The sequence below is a fragment of the Peromyscus maniculatus genome, chromosome 23, assembly GCF_049852395.1.
Source record: "Peromyscus maniculatus bairdii isolate BWxNUB_F1_BW_parent chromosome 23, HU_Pman_BW_mat_3.1, whole genome shotgun sequence".
In the NCBI taxonomy this organism is placed as follows: Eukaryota; Metazoa; Chordata; class Mammalia; order Rodentia; family Cricetidae; genus Peromyscus; species Peromyscus maniculatus.
Genome location: NC_134874.1, coordinates 51,425,261 through 51,442,565, shown reverse-complemented (window position 1 = coordinate 51,442,565; position 17,305 = coordinate 51,425,261). Strand labels below are relative to the sequence as shown.

At 39.8% G+C, this 17,305-nt stretch overlaps 1 protein-coding gene across 1 annotated transcript in view; it reads right to left on the bottom strand.

Annotated features, from left to right (window-relative positions):
* The window catches only part of LOC102928204 (vomeronasal type-2 receptor 26-like), a 144,767-nt gene that overhangs the window by 107,331 nt on the left and 20,131 nt on the right, over positions 1-17,305 (bottom strand). Inside the window, exon 4 of the mRNA XM_076561402.1 lies at positions 5,263-5,346. The gene's annotated coding sequence lies outside the window, so the exon portion shown is untranslated. The remainder of the gene's footprint in view (positions 1-5,262; positions 5,347-17,305) is intronic.

Sequence of the window (17,305 nt, the reverse complement as noted above, 5' to 3'; positions counted from 1 at the left end):
CTAGTTACATTAAAACAATGAAAACTTTTCTCTGTGGGTATTATTCTCCATATTTTCCCACCCAAAATCTTTGTAATCCATATCCTCCCCTGCACGTGCTGAAATGTGACATTCCTTAGATCTCTGACACTGAGACACTAAAAGTCTTGTGTAAAAGTGTTCAAAATTGCAAGTGTGCTTAAAACCAGCTAAAAACCTACATCTAAATTTTGATACTTTAATAACTTGCAAACACATCATCTTAGTTTGTTTTTTATGACAAATGTAATTTAGATATAATGAATTCAATGAGTTGATATATTCAGTGTTTATTAGTTCTCTGCCATGAAGTTCATAAAAAAGTTTTCTCACTAAATAAATTTTTGTCAAGAGGTAAAATCCATAGTGTTTTCTAAATGGAAATGGAAAGATGTACACAAAGCCAGGAAACAGAGTTAATCATAAGTCAGAAGTTTTATGGAAGATAAAAAAATCAAGATCATTTATGAAACTGCTGTATTCATTAAAATTCCTTAGGCCAAAATTCAGTACACTTGTATACAATTAGGATGTAATTCTCTGTTTGGAATAAAGGTGATAGAAGATGTCACATAGTTCAACCTTTTATACAGAGAAAAGGAAAATCCATGCTAGAACTTGAACTTGAGAGCCTTAAAATGGCCTACAAAAAGAGACTGTCTTAGTCAGGGAGTAATCTGTCTCTCAACTGCTTGAATTACAAAAGACTTTCAAAAGATCAGTGAAACATTCTGCCAAAGCTTGGCTCATGGGATTGTAGGCTATGAGAACAGATGAGATCAATCTGAGTGCTGTAGAAGTGGGAAAGTAGGTCATGCACTTACTTCCACCCCCGTGAAATACAGGCTATGTAATCGAATGAAATCTGAGAGAAATTATTTCCTGATGGACTGGCTCACAGGAAGCATTGGGGATGCTTGGTTATCACAAGCAGAGGTCTCTCGCAGAAGACGATGAAGGAAGGATGGGGTTTTGCTGATAAAATACATATGAGAGAAGCAGTGCTTTACGGCCAATTCACTGGGCATGACAGAGCACTGGGCTGTGCTTACAGAAGAGGTCAAACATAAAATGGTTGATTCACCAGGGACTTCAGGACTGGTGTTTGCCATTAGTGCCTTTGCAGAGCTCCATGGGAGAATGTGAACTTGTAGAAATAACTAATATTTTAAGGAAAAGGTGAAGTGTTGTGTAACAATTGAACATTGATGCAAAAAAACTCAATAAAATACTGGCAAACAGACTCCAAGAACACATCAGAACAATTATCCACCATGATCAAGTAGGCTTCATCCCAGGGATGCAAGGGTGGTTCAACATATGAAAGTCAATCAATGTAATACACCATACAAAGAAACTCAAAGAAAAAAAAAACACATGACCATCTCACTAGATGCAGAAAAGGCATTTGACAAAATCCAACACCCCTTCATGATAAAAGTCTTGGAGCGATCAGGAATACAGGGAACATACCTAAAAATAATAAAGGCAATTTACAGCAAGCCAACAGCCAACATCAAATTAAATGGAGAGAAACTCAAAGCAATTCCACTAAAATCAGGAATGAGGCAAGGCTGTCCAATCTCCCCATACTTATTCAATATAGTACTTGAAGTTCTAGACAGAGCAATAAGACAATATAAGGAGATTAAGGGGATATAAATTTGAAAGGAAGAAGTCAAGCTTTCCCTATTTGCAGATGACATGATTGTATACTTGAGTGAATCCAACGATTCCACCAAGGAACTGATAAAGCTTATAAACACTTTCAGCAACATAGCAGGATACAAGATCAACTCAAAAAAAAATCAGTAGCCCTCCTATATACAATGGACAAAGAAGCTGAGAAGGAAATCAGAGATACATCACCCTTTACAATAGCTCCAAATGACATAAAATACCTTGAGGTAACACTAACCGAGCAAGTGAAGGACCTATATGACAAGAACTTTGAGTTCCTGAAAAAAGATATTGAAGAAGATGTCAGAAATTGGAAAGATCTCACATGCTCATGGATAGGCAGGACCAACATAGTAAGAATGGCAATTTTACCAAATGCAATCTACAGATTCAATGCAATCTGTACCCCATCAAAATACCAACACAATTCTTCACAGACCTGGAAAGAATAATACTCAACTTCATATGGAAAAAAAAAACCCAGGATAGCCAAAAGAATCCTGTACAATAAAACAATCTCTGGAGGTATCACGATCCCTGACTTCAAGCTCTACTATAGAGCTACAGTAATAAAAACAGCTTGGTATTGGCATAAAAACCGACAAGTGGACCAATGGAATCTAATTGAAGACCCTGACATTAACCCACACACTTATGAACATATAATTTTTGACAAAGAAGCCAAAAGTGTACAATGGAAAAAGGAAAGCAATTTCAACAAATGGTGCTGGCATAACTGGATATCAACGTGTAGAAGGCTGCAAATAGATCCATATCTGTCACCGTGCACAAAACTTAAGTCCAAGTGGATCAAGTACCTTAACATAAATCCAGCTACTCTGAACCTGCTAGTAGAGAAAGTAGGAAGTAGTCTTGAACACATTGGCATAGGAGATCACTTCCTAAATATAACACCAGTAGCACAGACACTGAGAGAAACAACCAATCAATGGGACCTCTTGAAACTGAGAAGCTTTTGTAGAGCAAAGGATACAGTCAACAAGGTAAAGCGACAGCCTACAGAATGGAAAAAGGTCTTCACCAACCCCACATCTGACAGAGGACTGATATCCAGAATATATAAGGAACTCAAGAAATTAGATGTCAAAATGACCAACAGTCTAATTAAGAAATGGGCTATAGAACTAAACAGAGAATTCTCAACAGAGGAAACTCAAATGGCTGAAAGACATTTAAGGAATTGCTCAACATCCCTAATCATCAGGGAAATGCAAATCACAACAACTCTGAGATACCACCTTATGCCTGTCAGAATGGCTAAGATCAAAAACACTGAAGACTCTTTATGCTGGGGAGGATGTTTAACTAGGGGAACTCTCCTCCACTGCTGGTGGAAATGCAAGCTTGTACAACCACTTTGGAAATCAATATGGTGCTTTCTTAGAAAATTGGGAATCAATCCCCCCAAGATCCAGCTATACCACTCTTGGGCATATACCCAAGAAATGCTCAATCATACCACAAGAGCACTTGCTCAGCTATGTTCATATCAGCATTGTTTGTAATAGCCAAAACCTGGAAACAACCTAGATGCCCTTCAACTGAAGAATGGATAAATAAATTGTGGCACATATACACAATGGAATACTACTCAGCAGAGAAAAACAATGACATCATGGGTTTTGCAGGCAAATAGATGGATCTAGAAAAAATCTTCCTGAGTATGGTAACCCAGACTCAGAGAGACAAACATGGTATGTACTCACTCATAGGAGGATACTAGAGGTGGAACAAGGATGACTGGACTGCTACTCACATCACCAGGTTGGCTACCTGGAAAACAGGACCCCAAGAAAGATATGAGGATCGCCCAATGACGGAGAAATGGCTGAGATCTACATGAACAACCTGGACATGAGTGGGAGTAATGAAGGACAAGTGTCGAGGTAAAGAGAGCCTGTGAGAGCGGGAGATCCCAGCTGGATCAAGAACAGAGAAGGAGAACAAGGAATAGGAGACCATGGTAAATGAAGACCACATGAGAAAAGGAAGAAACAAAGTGCTAGAGAGGCCCACAGAAATCCACAAAGATACCCCCACAATAGACTGCTGGCAGTGGTCGAGAGACAGCTGGAACTGACGTACTCTGGTGATGGGATGGCCAAACACCCTAATAGTCATGCTAGAAACCCCATCCAAGGACTGAGGGATCTGGATGCAGAGATCCACGGCTAGGCTCTGGGTGGAGCTGCAGGAGTCTAATTAGTGAGAAAGAAGAGGGTTTATATGAGCGAGAATTGTTGAAACCAAGGTTGGATCAAGCACAGGGACAAATAGCCAAATGAATGGAAACACATGAACTATGAACCAAAGGCTGAGGGGCCCCCAACTGGATCAGGCCCTCTGAAGGTGAGACAGTTGATTGGCTTGACCTGTTTGGGAGGCATCTAGGCAGTGGGACCGGGTCTTGTGCTCACTGCATGAGTTGGCTATTTGAAACCTGGGGCTTATGCAGGGACGCTTGGCTCAGTCTGGGAGGAGGGGACTGGACCTGCCTGGACTGAGTCTACCAGGTGGATCTCAGTCCTCAGGGGAGGCTTTGCCCTGGAGGAGGTGGGAATGGGGGGTGGACTTGGGGGAAAAGGAGGGGGAATGAGGGAGGAGAACAAGGGAATCCGTGGCTGATATGTAGAAGTGAATAGTATTGTAAAATAAAATAAAAGGAAAAAAGGAAGAAAGAAGGAAGGAAGGGAGGGAGGGAGGGAGAGAGAGAGAGAAAGAAAGAAAGAAAGGAAGAAAGAAAGAAAGAAAGAAAGATAGAAAGAAAAGAAAAAAAACAACTGGCCAGCTTCTAGCTTCCTTCTTATTTTCTGTATTGAGAGAGAGGCTTAGTAGGCTTTGTCTTCCACCACCAGCTGCCTCTTCCAGTTCTCTGGTTCAGGACAGATAGGTGTGTTCACAGTCAGTCCTGAAAATGGTCACCTGAAGCTGCAGGTGATCACAGCTCTTGTGAGTGAGCAATGGCCATGTTATGTCCAAAGGACAGCATGTCACAGCAGTTCCCTCATGCTCAGTCAGGACATTCAGGACCCACTTCCAGGATATTTCCTATGCCTAGGGGAAGTGGTTGATCTACAGGTCCCATTTAGGATGAGCATTCATGGTCATTTCAACATTTTGAAGTTATGGGGCTGTGCATTTGCTGCTGCATACCACAGAAAAAGAACCTCTGGCCAAGACTGAGAGCTAAAGACATCTATGTATAAAACAAAAATATTTACAAAGCAGTTGCTATTACACTAAGTAACAAAGTAGCATCATCTAAAGGGCTATGACCTGCCAAGCCAGTGTCTTTGACCAGGTACACAGTACCAGGTACTAATTCCTTCCTATAGTGCAGGCCTCACCAGATCAGAAGGAAGTTAATTACATAGTAACTCTGATGCCAATATTACACCAGTGATTTTCTCATATTCTGTATGCTACCACGTAAATTATATTTTCTTATGCTGAAATAAAAAAGTCTTAATTTCATGAGATCCTATTTGTTGATTTTTGGTCTCATTTATTATTGGACAAGAGTCCTATTCAGAAAATCCTTACCTGTGCTTAGAAGTGGGAGTATTTTCTCTACTGTGTCCTTTGGCATTTTCAGGGTATCTGGTCTATGGCGCATTTGGTGCAGAGCTTGTGTATGGAAGAAGATAGAGAGCAGAGTTTCATTTTCTTCATGATGAAAACAATTTTTCACAATCAGCATATCTGAGACAGTATCTCAAATGCCAACAATTATATGAACTACAAATATGGGTGCAAAGTTAAACTAGGTGCTCACAAGTACATTCTCCTTACCAAATGGACCACTTTGAGGTCACCAGCCGTGCAGTAATATGAGGTCCAGCTCTGACCACTCAGAACAATGCATGGCAAACATTTCAATAGAATAAATTGTCAGCAGGACTTACAGCCTGGCTCAAATACTATAGACTCTGTAGTCATTTTCTTGGGCCCCAGACCCATTTGTCACATTAGTAAAATAATATTCAGATTGCCCCATAATTTCAGCTTTAAGTGTCTTTAAAATGATTACATTTTTCACCAAATCTAATTTTTTAAATGCTGCAAAGGAGGTGGAACAAGAACATATACGTTATGTTAATTGTAAAATAAAACATTCCAGGTTCTGTGGATGCTGTAACGATGGTTATGAATGAAAATTTAACATAGTCACGCCTGCTGTACCACTCCTGGGTGTGCACACTGATCGAAATGAACGACACTGAATCACTACATATGTAAGGTGAGTTTGTGTGTAATGTTTTATCACTGCACTACCTGCAATAGATGATTCAGGGAATGAGCTCAGAGAACCACCATTATATGAATGACTAAAGACCACACAATATGCATAAATAATGCAAGATAATTCAAAATAAAAATTATAGAAAAAAGTTGCATGATTCTCAAGAAAATTGATCCAACTATGTATCATCAAGTTTAGAAACAGACAACTCTCCAAAAACAATTAACACATATCTTCTCTCATAAATGGTATCTAGAAAAATAAGAAAAGGGCTAAAAAATTTTGAAGTGTGAGGGGAAATATTTTAAATGGAAGGAGTATAACTGGGAAACAATGTGGTGTACAGAAACAAATGACTTATTTTATATAATTAAAATGTACAGATTAATAAGATTAACTTTAGAAGTAACAAAACAGAAAAAGAATTACTTATTTGCACAAGGGCTCATATATTTTTGTCCCAGCCAGCAGGGCTTCAACAGGTTCTCGACTACCCTAAGGAGAGAATGATAGGGACAGGAGACACAAAGGAAATACACCAAGTCAAGATTCTGATCAAGGTGCCACTTTATTTTTCTCCAGGAGGGTTTATATAGTTCCTGCAGGGTAGGGGGAGCAAGAAGCTGTTATCTGCACAAGGTGGTGCAAGCTAACAGGATGTTCATGTAGGATGTTTACAGGGTGAAAGGGTCAAGGGCTCTGACTCAATGTCCTGTTGCTAGGCAACATGACTGTAAGATGATCTAGTTCCCTGTCTTATCGGGGGGGGGGGGGGTCTGTATTTTTCCACTAACTAGAGATTCTGTCCTTTTCCCTGACATATTTTTATACAACTAAACATAATAACTACATTTTTACTGTCTTCCAAACTTCTCTTAATGTTTTTGAATGATGGGGCTAGAGTCGGCCTAACAGAAAATCGCACACTGTACTCTTTTGAAGGACTTGAGTTCAGTTCCCATCACCCATCACAATGACCCATAATCAAACACCAATATCTCTAGTTCCAGGAAATCTGAAGCCTCTTCTCATCTCTGTGGGAACTGCACTCATGTGTACATACCTACATGTCTAATCACATATGTGCAATTTTCAAATCATTGTTTCATAATTTCTCGGTTTATTTTATGGACCCAGGGAGGCAGAGAGGCTTGCACCCATGCAGTACATGACGTCAGTTCATTCTCCTACTCTCAGTTGTAAGAAAAAGGATTGTGACCAAACAGAATGTAAGGACTATAAGGTGATTCTGGAACCCAGAACCATAAAAAGATAGTGCCAGGGAAATATAAAACAATTGGATCATGCAAGAAACCTGAGTTGTACAGAGTTGATGCAAATAAATCTGCATAAAATTTAAACTTTATAAGGGATTTCTTAGCATTTCATTAGTTTTAGTCTCTAAAAGGTACAGTGTTCCATCACCATATTGTCATTCACCATGTGTATTTAATTAAGAGAGGTTTACAAAAGTCTTGAATTCCACCATAACAAAAGACAAAAATTTTGGCACAAATAATCTGTAAAATATAAACTATTATTTGGCTCAGCTGATATAACACCCAATGGATGAGCTCCAGAGGTCTGGTAGCTTTCTGGCATTTTTAGCAAGGAAGGAGCTCTGAGTTTAGTAGCTCTGAGGCCTTCAGTGCCTAAAAAGCAGCTATTATTTTTTTTAAAGATGTTTAGATAACAAGCTAGGTAAGGGGATAAATAGAATGATAAACTGAACCCAAAACCAGACACAAAAGACATTTTGAACAAAAACAGTGAACTGAAAACAATCAAGACAGAAGACGCAAACTAACCATGTAACTGCATTAAACATAAAGTTCTAGATGGGAGAAATCACCAGAGAAGATAAACAACCACACAGGATTTCACTCTATGATGCATAGAAAACAAATGTATGGACAGAGTGTCAGAGTATTGAGGCAGGAAAAGGCAGAATTCTTTAAAATGCCCTAGTACCCACGCTGCTACCAAAGTAAACTGCTGAACAGTAAGTTTTACTAGGGATAGTATCTATTCTGAATAACACAAATATTATAATATACATGTGTGTTGTGAAAAGGGATCAATTTTCCAGGCAGACAGAACACTAAACTTGAAAATTATTTAACTATGAATCCTCCAACCTGGATGAGAAAGTGGATGGAAACTGACAAATCCACAATTGAAGTTGGAGATGGGAGTCGACAGAACTAAAGGAGGGAAAGTCCAATAGCTTCACTTGCAAATGTTCATTGTGTAATGGGATGTTGGTCAGGTTCAAGGCCCCTGGCTTCAGTACACCATCAATACTAGACCTGCATGATACACAGCAGCTCCCAATGCCAATATGATGATATAGAGATGATGGAGAGGTGATGGAGACGTGATGGAGAGGTGGGAAAGATGGGGGCTGGGGGAGAAAAGTGCTTAACTGTTTTCTTCTTTTTTATTGTTATTGTTAATTTTTATCTTATTTTTATTCCTTTTTTGTTTTCCTTTGTGGCGGGACTCTACAAGAGGTCGGGGCAGATATGGAGGGTCTGGGAGAGGAGTGGGATTAGAGTATATGGTATGAACTTCCCAAAGAATCAATAAAAAATACAATGCATATGTAAAAAATTGACTTTCACTTTCTACCATTTGTTTATATGAACTAAACAATAAGAAGTTGTCAAATGAATGAGGTTTTAAACTTTTAAAAAACATGAACATATTGAATAATTCAGTGCAATTTTGACATAGGGACAGAAGTTCCTATATAACAAGGCTTCAAGATGTTGTATTTGGAATAGAAAATTCCATTTAACTCCTGATATATCCATATGGCAATAATTTGGTAATGAGAAAAAATTAAATTACAACCAAGTTAAGTTCTATTACTGTAAAAAGGGAAAAGAAAGAATGAAAAGCAGAGAAAGTCATTAAGGACAAGGAGAACATGAACACTGCTGTCAATCAATTTCACCTGACAGACATTTACAGAACACCTCCTCAAATGACAGCTTAAGACAGCATTCCCAGAACACACAAGTCACTTTTCAACATACTCCACATTACAAGCTACTAAACAGGTTTAATTAAACATAGAAGACCTGATATAAAGTGATGTGTGCAATCTGACTACACGGAAATTAAAATGCAAGTTAATAACAGAATAGTATCTTGATAATCCCCAATAATAAAAAATTAAATATTCATTCTTAAAATAATCAAAAAATTAAAAGAGAAAGTCATAGTGAAAGTAAAATTATTGAAGTGGAAATAAAATATAACCAAATTTATGGAATAAGCTAAACCATGATTAGAAAAAAACTAAAACATTAAATGATTTTATATGAAAGTGAATACATTTGGATTTTGTTTGTATGTTTCGTTTGTTTGTATGTTTTGTTTGTATGTTCTACAATAAGATCTCACTCTGTAACGTAGCCCAGTGCTACGTGTGTAACCCACACTGTTCTCAAACTCATGGAATCCTGATTCCCAAGGGCTTGGATTATAGATATGAAATACTTAACACCTGACTTAAGTAGATTTGTAATCTATGACATAAATTTTATATAAATACTAAAAACGAAGTGATTAAGAAGCCTCTAGTCAATACCACATTCAATCCACAATACAATTTTAGAAACGAACACAGATGCCAATTTCTCCTTTCACAACCTGCTTCCTGTTAGGTTGAGTTAGGACTCTTCACTTCTCTATAAAGAAGGCAACATTCAGAGGTTCCCTTGCCTAGCAGCACTAACAGACTTCCACAGCAGCAGCAAAGGTCTGAAGGAGTTGCATGTGTTTACAAGGGCACCTGTCAGGAGGAGTTTAGGAAGAAATTTAGGAATCAGAATGCTGATGCTTTAGCATCAAAGGGGCATTGGAAGGAAACTGACAGCTCTAATGTTTGTGTGGCTCTTCAGCTTGCTACCCCAAGATTGAAGGAACAGCTCCTCCCCAGCCTCCCCTCTGCTTGGCAAAATAAATCCCTTTGGATAGAAGGTATTGATTTATTACAATATGGTGTCTTTCTTTCCCTTATTTAGTTTCTACTCATAACCACAACCTTAACTGTGCAATCCAGCTCAACTTCAGGGGAATGAGGAAATTACAAACCCAAAGAAGAGCAACAGGACTCAAGGACTATAAGATATGAATAGCAGAAGGATGGGTGCCACAGATGGATGGGTGCCCTCTGAGCTGCAGATGGGAGGGCCTGGTGTTTAAGGTGTGTGCCATTCAGAACTATCAGAGCTGTCCCATATTTGGCAGTGGTAAGCTTCTTGCTGAACTTGCTCTTCTTGGAGCCAAGTTGCTCATGGCTTCAACAATGTTCATGTCTTCTTTAGTGTTCCCAAGGACCATGTGTTTGCCATGAAAACATTGAGTCTCTGCAGTGCAGATGAAAACTGGAAATTGCTTTGGTTCATCATTTGCCATGGACAAAATACCAGGACCTGAACGTTCAGGATGATGTTCTCATCCTTAAATTTCACCCCATACATAAATGCACTTAATATGAGTTACTGTGGCACATAATGTCACCACCCAAACATAGGAATCCTGAAATAATTCAGTGAAAGGAGAAACACTCGTAACTAAATACTTTCTCTTAAATGCTCAGAGCAGCAAAGTTTTCTTCTACATTAGGAACTTTGCAAATAGCTAGAAGAAGAATCAGCTGAAGGGTTGGTATCTATACCAAGGTTGAAGACCACTGTGGACTTGACCATAAAGCTGGTGGCCACAGGGCACAGTGCAATCTGCAAATGCTCTTTAAAAAAGTTAACAAAGAGGCATCATCTACAACTGATGGAAACTGATGCAAACTCACAGCCAGATACTAGGAAGAGTTCAGGGAATCCTGCAGACGAGGAGAAGCAAGGATTGTAGGAGCCAAAGAAGACTCACAGAATCAACTAACCTGGGCTCATAGCAAATCAGAGAGACTAAATAAACAACCAGGGAGCCTACGTGGGACTGACTCAGACACTCTGCATATAAGTTAGAGTTGTGTCGCTTGGTCCTCTTGTGGGACTCCTAACAATGGCAACAGGGGCTGTCTCTGACTCTTTTGCAGGATTTTGCGACCCTTCTCCTCATACTGGGTTGCCTTGTCCAGCCTTTATACATGGGAGGTACTTAGTCATACGGCAACTTGATATTCGATGTTTTGTTGATATTCATGGGAGACCTGCCCTTTCCTAAACAGAAATGTAGGAGGAATGGAATGGGGGTGGGAATGGGCAGGGTATAGAAGAGGGACTGGAAGGAGAGGAAACTACAATTGGGGTTTAAAATAAACAAATAAATAAATTTATTGACTGATTGGTTTTTCGAGACAGGGTTTGTCTGTGTAGCTTTTAGAGCCTGTTCTGGAACTCACTTTGTAGACCAGACTGGTCTCAAACTCACAGAGATTCACCTGCCTCTGCCTCCCTAGTGCTGGAATTAAAGGCCTGAACCACCACTGCCTGGCTATCAATTTAAATTTTTAAAAGATATTTTATTATTATTGTGTGAATCTCTTTCTCCCTCCCCCCCAGTGTGTGTGTGTGTGTGTGTGTGTGTGTGTGTGTGTGTGTGTGTGTGTGAACACAAGTGTGGAAGCAGAGGACAAATTTGGGGAGTGGGCTCTGGGGATCAACCATGTGGGCTCTGAGGCTCTAACTCAGGGAATCAGGCTTAGTGGCAAGTGCCTTTACATACTGTGCCATCTCACAGGTCCAACAACTTCTTAAGCTATGGTTTCCAGGCCTCTCTCCAAATACAGTCTTAGAAATTGGGGGAGGGGACACACAGTTCAGTCCATACCATATTGTCACCAGTTCCTCAGCACAGTTCTCTGGTCAAGTTGCATAAAAATACTAATGGAAAAAAAATTTTTGTGTTTTTTACCTATAACCCCCTTTAAGGCTAAAGGCTAATAGATTATTTTTAAAATGAAAAGTTGGACTAGCTGAGTGGATCCCAATGATAGCGGCTTTTGCTGTAAGAGCTTCAAGCCAAGTTGCTGATTGAAGGCCTGTGCACACAGGGTCGGGACGTAGGCAGGTGGTAGAGCACTCGTGTGACAGGCCCGAGCTGCTGGGTCTGCCATCCTCGGAGCTTGCTCCACACCGCCGCCTTTTTCTGTGTTGCTTTTGCTTTGCAACCTTTTGACAAACCACAGCAGCCAAGCCTAATACCCGCCCAGTCCTCTGACTAGAAGAGTACATCTCTAGGGGTGGTTCCCAGGGCCCAACAGCAGTCACAGGGGACTTTTGGATGTTGGTAGTGCATTCTTTTTCAGTCTGGATACTCTTATACAGTATGTATCCAGCTTGAGGAAACTCAACATGTGCACTTGTAATGAGACCATTTTTTAATAAATACACCGTATTTCAATGAGAAGTTTAAATAACCCAAGAATGGTGGCATACTCCTGTAGTATCAGCATATAGAGGCTGAAGCAGGGCTGCAAAGTCGAAAGCCTATCTAGGCAACTTAGCACGACAGTTTTTTATTATTAAATTATTAAAAAATAAATTAATTAAAAGTTTAAAGGGTGGGGTTGATGGAGAGACGGCTCAGCAGGCAGGGCACATGCTGTGTGTTGGAATCCCCAGATACCACTTCGAAGCCAGAGAGGCTTCATCTCAGGGATACAAGGGTGGTTCAACAAACAAAAATCTGTCAATGTAATACAACATATAAACAAACTGAAAGGGAAAAAAAACCTATATAGTCATCTCATTAGATGCTGAAAATGCCTTTGACAAAATCCAATACCCCTTCATGATAAAGGTTCAAGAGAGATCAGGAATACAAGGAACATACCTAAATATAATAAAGGTAAGTTACAGCAAGCTGACAGCCAACATCAAATTAAATGGAGGTAAACTCAAAGCGATTCCACTAAAATCAGGAAGAAGACAAGGCTGTCCACTCTCGCCATATTTATTCAATATAGTAAATGAAGTTCTAGTTAGAGCAATAAGAAAACAAAAGGAGATCAAGGGGATACAAACTGACAGGAAGAAGTCAAACTTTCCCTATTTGCAAACAATATGATAGTATACATAAGTGGCCCCAAAAATTTTACCAGGGAACTCCTACAGATGATAAACTCCTTTAGTAATGTGGCAGGATACAAGATTAACTCAAAAAAAAAATCAGTAGCCCTCCAATATACATATGATAAAAGGGCTGAGAAATAAATCAGAGAAACATCACCCTTTACAAGAGCCACAAATAATACAAAATTCCTTGAGGTAACTCTAACTAAGCTAACTAAAAAGACCTGTATGATGAGAACATTATGTTGCTGAAAAAGAAATCAAAGCAAATATCAGAAAATGCAAAGATCTCCCAGGCTCAGGGATAGGTAGAATTAACATATTAAAAATGGTAATCTTACCAAAAGTAATCAATAGATTCAATTCAATCCCCATCAAAATCCCAACACAATTCTTCACAGACTTGGAAATAATAATACTTAACTTCATACAGAAAAACAAAAAATCCTGGGCTGAAGAGATGGCTCAGAGGTTAAGAGCACTGGCTGTTCTTCCAGAGGTCCTGAGTTCTATATTTTAGAATGACTTAGAGGCTGTGGTTCAGCTAATTGAAATTTGACTGGCTATGAGGGCAAAGTCCTTGAATCCAGGAGTTGCTCAGTCCACTATGCTTGATGTCTCAGCCCATCAGCAGTATTGTCTGGAATCCCAAAGCAGTTGGCTCCAATGCCAGTGAAGGAATGGACTTGGTAGCAAGGTATGAGCAAGCAGCTAAAGAGCAAAAGCCCCTTCTTCCATTTCTTTATATGGGCTTCCAGCACAATCAATGGGCTGAAATTATAGGTGGGATTTTTTGGCTCAAAACATCTGAGGTAAAGGCATTTCTTTCCCCATCAATATCCAGATTAAAGGAATTCTTCATACTGCAAAAAATAGGATTACATGTGGATCTTCTCTTTTCTAATTAACAAAAATACTTCACAGGCATGCCCTTCCACTTTTGGTTGTTAGTTAATTCCAGATGTTATAAATTTGACAAACGATAATAGCGATCACAATTGCACCCTTGTCAACTTGACACACAATTATATCTTTTTATGACATGATTAATTTCCAAATGTAAAACAATAAGGTCATAATAATGCCTAAACATGATATAATTATTCCAAGTACAATGCAAACACATTATGTATTAGACCAGCTCAAAAGTATGCCTAATATTATCTAACTATTATGTATAACTGCAAACCCTTTATAAAGTTAGAATAAGTGGCAATGTACCTTGAGGTACATGCATTTACTATCTCAAATTTAAATATGATAATATTCTCCCTCTTTTGGAATGAATGTTTTTATCTATTTGTTTATTTTTGTTTTTACACCCTAACCAAAATTTCCCCTCCATTCTCTCCTCTCAGTCCCTCCCCCAACCTCCACTCTTCCTGCTCCCCATCCATTCCTCCTCTTTTTTCTCTTCAGAAATGGGCAGGCCTCCTGCGCATATCTGCCTGCCATGTTGTATCATGTTGTGGTGAGACTAGGCATGACTTCTTACATTGAGGCTGGACACAGCAATTCAGTAGGAGGAATGGGTCCCAGAAGCAGGCATTAGAGACAAGTCCTGCTCCCACTGTTAGGAGTCTCACTGTAAAATACATGCAGAGGACACAGCTCAGTCCCATGCATGCTCCCTGGTTGGTGGTTCAGTCTCTGAGTCACTATGAGCCTGGGTTACTTAGTTCTGTAGGATGCTTGTGGGGCTCCTCACCCCACTATCTTCTACAAAAATTTAATTGTTTATTCATTATTTTTTATACATTGGTGTTTTGTCTTCATGTATGCCTGTGGGAGGGTGTCATAAGCTCTGGAACTGAAGTTGCAAACAGTTGTAAGGTGCATGCAATCTTTTTCATTATTTTAAAAATTAATTATTTCATATGATGAGTGTATATAAATCTTCTGATTGGTATTTAAAATAATAACATCTATCTATTTACTTATTTGGAGACAGAGAAATACATACATACATACAATAGAGAGAGAATGAACATACAATACACGCCATGCCATTTTGTCATTCTGTTCATATGGAGGTCAATAAACAAATTAAGAGGAATCAGCTCTTTCCTTCCATCCAACTAGCCATCTCATTGGCCCTTCCCTGGTACTTTTCATGATCAACTCGTGGCTTTCTGCTTTAGAGGAATTTCTTGTGGTTCTGAAAGTTAGAGAATATTTTAATATTAAAGGGCATTGTGAAAAATTTGTGCAGAATTTTGTTTCAAATGAATGATACTCTCACTAAGAGCTCACCCTAAGAGTAAGAATTCTTGGTGTGTGGAGGTTTGCTGTGTGTCCAGCTTGCAGAAACTGCTGGTCCAGAGTAATTCATGGGAAAAGGCAAAAGTGAAGTTACTCTGTCATGCAGGTAAGTGAGTTCATGGAAACCACCAGTGAATATGAAAAAGTACCAAGGAAGGTTCCAGAATGAGTGAGTGAAATGGCATGTTCTTCTTGGCATTGTGCCTTTGGGAGTCTGTCCTGTGTTCCTAGTGCACTTCTCAGGTCTAAGGCTATTGGTCATCAGTAGTGCTCTGGAGACTCCTGTGTACAGTTCAGGCTTCAGCATTTAACCAGTTACAGCAATCACCACATACTTAACCAAATGCAACATTCTTACAAGGGTCAAATTTTCCAAAGCACTTCATAAGTTAAATATCCTTCATGCTTACTGCGCATTTTAGAATACCAATGTATCAAAGACTTAGTGAAAAACATTCCAGTTAGATGAATTACCTTATATATTTCAATCACTAAATACTTTTCAAACAAGAATTACTGAAAAGTTGATGCAAAATGACATGCACAAACATGATATGAACACAGTCATTAATTATACCCATACCTTTGGCTTTATTTCATACTTGATGGCACTCAGAATATGCCATCTCAAAACACGGGGCTTAACATAGGAAGTTATTTGAGTGGATGAATGAATGTGAGGAAGGACTCAGATCTTCCCCTGAGACCGCTCATAAAACCTAGGAAGGACTTCCTGACAATTTCCTGAAGCAGTCAGAAGCACCATATGTCCCTCCATGGAGAAAAGATGCAACCGCATATCTGAAGACTGATGAAGGCACACAGAGAGGATGTGATCCAAAAGCCCTCACTATTTGTCACTCATCTGCTTGACTCCTATTGCTTTAATTTTGACACACATTTAATAACATTCCACTACCATCAACACAGGAATAAACTCTCAGGTCTACTATATGCTCTAAAAGGCACAGTGCTGGCCCTGAGCCATGGTGCATGCCCAGGGCTCAATGCCATGCCACATGGTTGAAATGATTGGGCTCACCAGGAGGTGAATATCATCGGAGACCCCCAAGGTATGAAGGGTAGGGTTTTTAGGAAATATGTGGGATACATAAAGGCATCATTCTGTGGGAAGGACGGAACTCTGGTGGACATGAAGGCTGTAGCCCACCCTAAGGTTCAGGACCATAAAGAAATCTAGAGTAAGGGACCATCAGTTTAAGGGCCATGTGCTCTTCTGTCCCTACACATTGTAGAATTTGGGGAGGAAAGTCTGATTTGAGACCATATGAGTGTTTGGAAGACTCCCTTTCTTTGGTAGACTTGTCCTGGTCTCTAGCTATGTGCAGTGTCAGTAATTTCTCTTGAGATCATCACCACAGCAGGACTGATGCACTTTCAACATCTCCATGGGCTCTATGGGTCACAATGACCTGTGTCTGGGATGTTACCCCACTTCTAAACTAAGGAGTGTCCTGGAGCTGCTGGATGTCACATGGGACAGTTTTTGGCAGGAGTCTGTAAAGCTTGTGTGACTACCCTTTGGTGGAGGCATGGGGACTCTTCGGGATGGACTACTCCTCTTTGCTCATCCTATTGAGACTTTAGGCACTAGTGAGACGTTCATGTCCTTGACTTTGTTCTTGGCTTTCAGGCTTGGAAGGCTGGCTAGGGCTGGCATAGACCAGGCAATATGCCCTTTTCTAAGACCATGCAGGCATGTACGGGGTAACAGCTGCTCTTATACCCTCATACACATCATCCGTCTGAGAGAGAATTACCTCTTTCCATCTTTCCCCCCGATAGCTGGAAGCTCATTAAGTTTGGTCTAAGAGGGACCTCTCTAAATGAGCTTGGTGCCTGGTTGGGTACCCGAGGGTCCAGGATTCAGGTTTAGACACTCCCCAGAGCATGTGATAGTGAGGTGGGGATGGATGGCAGCTGATGATGCTGTGTTCAACTTTTCCCATCTCCCTTGCTCACTCAGTGGCTGGGCATCAATACTATATGCTTCTATGATTAAATAATTTGAAAC